The sequence below is a fragment of the Alligator sinensis genome, unplaced genomic scaffold, assembly GCF_000455745.1.
Source record: "Alligator sinensis unplaced genomic scaffold, ASM45574v1 scaffold1283_1, whole genome shotgun sequence".
In the NCBI taxonomy this organism is placed as follows: Eukaryota; Metazoa; Chordata; order Crocodylia; family Alligatoridae; genus Alligator; species Alligator sinensis.
Window position 1 is genome coordinate 2325267 of NW_005842091.1, and position 4457 is coordinate 2329723.

Genomic DNA, 4457 nt, shown 5'->3' on the forward strand with positions numbered 1-4457 from the left:
TCTAGAAGGTGTTCCACTCTCCGAGCCCTCTATGCTATGCTAGGCAGGAGTGCATCCAATCGGTCCATTTCCCAGCCCAAGAGCAGGGCTCTTTTAAAAGCTTTACTCTCCAGAGGAGTCTCATGAGAGGCAACATCTTATCTCCAGAGGGATCATTAGATTTTGCAAGTGGTTCTTGATGCCTGGTTCACTGGGTTGGTACTTTGTCTTTTACCAAATTACCTCCCTCCTCTTCCCGTCCACTGGCTCTAACCTCCCCAAACACCTTGTTCTCATCTTCAAGACTCTGTACCCCCTCCCCTCCAGCTTACCTCTCTGCTCTAGTTTTCTTATATACCTTCTATACCTTCTCTGGCTTCCTCTGTTCCTAGTTTCTGACCAGCTGTTTTCCCCGCATCTCCTTTCAAGTAGTCTTCTATTCAAAGCAACCTCCAGACTGTCAGAAAGTGCCCTTCCTCCTTCAAAACTTGTTTTCACCATGGCCTCCTAGGCTGGTTTCCTCACTGATAATAACTGCACCTTTACCACCTGGCCATTATCTTATGCATCATCTCTGTCAGAGCAAGATGGCAATTGCTGTGCAGCAGGACTCTGACTTGAGCGCTGTCTAGGCGCGTTTGTACATGACACAGCATTTAATCCTCATTAATTTACCGCACCTTAAAATTTTAACCCGGGTTAATCTGGTGCGTCGCATTTGTGTTTGCATGACACGCTCTTTCAAGCGACTTAAGTCCCGTGTGTCATTCCCTGCAGATTGCAGAGCACCAAGTGCACTGATGTCACTTTACCCCGATCCACAACTACCAACCCATGTTCCATGCTACCATCTAGACTGGAAGTCACCAAGCCTGAGTATAACAGAAATCCCATCACACCCTTGTGTGAGATCCCATCTTCATTAGAGAAGCAGCCCAAGGAGCCACTGATAGCACAACTGTGCCCCATCCAGGTTGAAACACCCTTCTATTTCATACTGTATGGCAGGCCAAAGAGCATCCCAGAACCACGGCAGAGCCCTGCTCTTGCCAAGATTGTAGTGCTCTTTAGGAAGACTATTAGACCCAACACACTGCGTTCTAAATATGTAAAGATGCAACCATATTGTTGCTGGGCAGTTTCAACAAATGGGGCTTTTGGGAGGAGGGAGGGGTACACACACAGATCAAAAATCTGTACTCACCTTACCTCAGACTATAGCATGGATTTTTCACAAAACCCGCCCTCCCTACACTAGCCACTTGTTGTTGCCCTGCTCTCAAGAACCACACTTAATCCTGGCTCTAGCTAACACACTAGGATTAGCATGGTCTGTGAGTTCTCTGACTGGGGTCTCACCATCCCCTCCTGAATCTACAGCAAGGCTCCTAGCCAAAATCTTCCTCCAAACCCACTGCTCTCTCCCACCCCAAACTATCTCTAATAGCATCTGTTCTTTAACCAGTTCCCTATACACTAATAAACTGATCAGATCCATCAAACCTCTCTCCTGATAATCTAGACTATGTATCCCAGCTATAGAGTCCCTTGCTTAGTCTTTCAGTGTTCTGCTGAGGTTCTCGGCTTACTCAGCCCATGCCTAGCCCAGCTCCTTCCTTCTCCCAGCTTTCACACACACCTTCTAACTTTCCACTTTAATAAACTGAGCTGTGCTTTCATAGGCTCCCCTGAGGAACGGCCCTACCACAAGAGCCAGTCAGGTTTCCTGATCAATTGGGACAGCCGATTTAACACATTTCTCAACCACTGCAAACAATCAGCTGGAACACACTGTTAGCACCTTTCAAAACAAAACCCCAATTTAACCCAATCTGACCAAATCCAAAAAGACCTTGGATTTTTTAGTTGAAAGCACAAGTGCGTCAGGGGAGGGATGGATGAGCTATTGGGCAGCGCTGATCAATAGCCTATACTTTTTTGTCCTCGCAATAACTTTTTTCCAGATAAGCAAGTTGCGAAAATGGACAGTGAAGAAAATCGATAGATCATCCTTTTTGCTACAAATTAAAGAAGCCGTAATACTGAGAGAGTCCATACATAAGAGAATTCAGAGTAATGGGACATTTACTGGTATATTGGAATTGATCCTACTCTGGGTTGTACCCATGTTGATGTCAGCATGGTTTTTGGTTGCATACCTTCTCCGGTGTATTCATTAACAGGGCAAGGACTGCAAATAATTAGCTACTGTTATTCAAAAACCTTTGGTACCCTTCCTGGGCATGGCATTTTGCAACAGATAAAATATTGCTTTGGCAGGTGTGTCCCAGTAGCACTATTACATTGTCTTCCATGTGGAACAAAGTATGCAGTCTTGGGGAGAAATGCTGCATTGTACTAGCTGTGTTTATACGCGAGCCTTTCCTTTCTTTATTGTGTCCTTGCAACAAGGTATTTAGCAGAATTCATAGATTTGTTGGAATCCAACGGCTATGCGATGAGCGCTTCTGCCGTGGCCTTGAACTTGCACCCACTGGGTTGTCAACTGTGCGGCATTGTACCTGTACCGTACCAGCCCCTTATATGAAATTATTTGGAGGAGAAACAGCTTTAGGAGAGTTTACTCTTGTGGATTCTGATTAGAGTCAGTTCTTAGAGAACTCCCTTTAGTCACTGGGGATGGCTGAGATTCCCGGAAGAAGGGATCACTGTGCTTGTCATTTGTCCACCTCTGTTACAGGACTGGGGTATGTGTGTAAGTGAAACCAGTCACAGTTAGAACACACCAGCGCTCCACATCTCCGCTAGGAAGCTGACTTGCAAGACCCCAGACACCTGCTACTACCCAGCTGGCGCACTAGGACTGAAAGAAGGGATTTAATTTCATGGGCTAGGTGCTTAGCACCGCACAGGATAGTGAATAAGCACTGCCTGGCATATAGATATCGTCATTAGGACACTGTGCAGAATAGTGGCATTTGAAAGAACAGGGGTACCTGACCCCAATTAATGGGGAACCTTTTTTGGAACATAGAGTAAGGCCTGAAAGAAGGATGGGAGGGAAAGACAATGAGAACAGTCAGGAAGGAGATTTGGAGAGAGGACAGAGTGAGTCCTCTCTCCAAAAGGGGATGAGAGCAAACATAGAGGTCAATGAGGCAAATCAAGTGAGGACATAGCAGCAGGAGTGAGGACTCCTGGGTTCTCTCCCTGCCCCTGTGACCTGGAAGCATGACATTTTCCAGTGCCTCTATTTATCTTTCTGTAAGATCCTAATCTCCCCTTGAGTTTTCTATGGTGCCTATCACTGTAACACATAAATGGTTGAAAAGCATGCCTACTTCACAGCAGTCTCCTGGGGCTCAATTCATTCACATTGGTGCCATGCTTTGAGAGGCACTACTACTGTATAACAAACAGCAGGAACTACTAAGCCTCACAGCATCCAGAGAGATTCTTCAGAGAAGTATTATTTCCCCGTTTGAGAGATGTGGAAGCTGAAGCAAGAGCTGTTGAACCCAACAACGCTAGATAGTGAATAAGGCCCCAAACACCGGAAAGCTCTCAACAAAATCAGGAAGGACCCAGCTAGGCATGTCTACGTGTCCTACTGGACTTGTCTAAGGTCACACAAGGAGCTGAATTCCCTGGTATATTCAAGCAGCTTTATGCCACCCTGGTGCTTTCATCCAGAGGTCCAAATGTCCCCTGACGGCTGCCCTCTTTCATTCAGGGGACTGCCTCAGTGCCCAGAGATCCTGGGGTCGAAGAACAGCAAGGGGATCACAGAGCCAGAGTCAGCAGTGCCAAGATCTTTGCCCTGTACTCCGAGAGCCACCTCTTTCTATGAATTATGTAGACTTTGCAAGCAGATAAGAAAAAAAATGCTAGGGAGGACAACGGTGGGTCTGCTCAACCTTGACACTGTCATTCCCCAGATGCACTGAGCATATAGCCTCACACTTGCTGCTGCACAGCAAACATCTGACCTCTGCGTTTGCAATTTTAAATGGCGAACAGCCAGCACGTTGTGGCAGAGGGCAGGTCCCGCAGTTCCCGGTCCTCCAAACACTTAGCTTATTCGCTTGACTTGAAGCGCGTGAATAGTCCTCCTGCATTCCATAGCTCCCCTGCAATCACACTGGCTTCAGTGGGATTGCAACTAAGCCCCTAGGTATGTGCTTGCATGTTCATGACCTAAATTAACATAATTGACTGCTGCATAGTTCGATGGTCCCATATTGGCTCCCCAGCCTGTGAGTGACAGCGCTCATGCTGTCGTGAAGCTACACGGCGTCTTCACCCATAAATCATCCTGACAAGTGAATATATTTAGGCCAGAAATAACCGTCTCACCATCACAAAAAATGAGGTTCCAGAACAGCTCACAACAGTGGAAGCAAAAAAAGCCCATCTATTTTTAGGATGGAGTTTGATACGCTTAGGCAGAGGATGATATGACATGACTGCCTGCAAAAGCAGAGGAGCGAGTCCAACTACATGGGAATCCCAGCAGG

At 46.6% G+C, this 4457-nt stretch overlaps 1 protein-coding gene across 1 annotated transcript in view; it reads right to left on the reverse strand.

The window, feature by feature from the left end:
* The window catches only part of PRPSAP2 (phosphoribosyl pyrophosphate synthetase associated protein 2), a 26595-nt gene extending 24999 nt beyond the window's left edge, over window positions 1–1596 (reverse strand). Inside the window, exon 1 of the mRNA XM_025204657.1 lies at window positions 1184–1596. The gene's annotated coding sequence lies outside the window, so the exon portion shown is untranslated. The remainder of the gene's footprint in view (window positions 1–1183) is intronic.
* Window positions 1597–4457: the final 2861 nt, after the last annotated feature.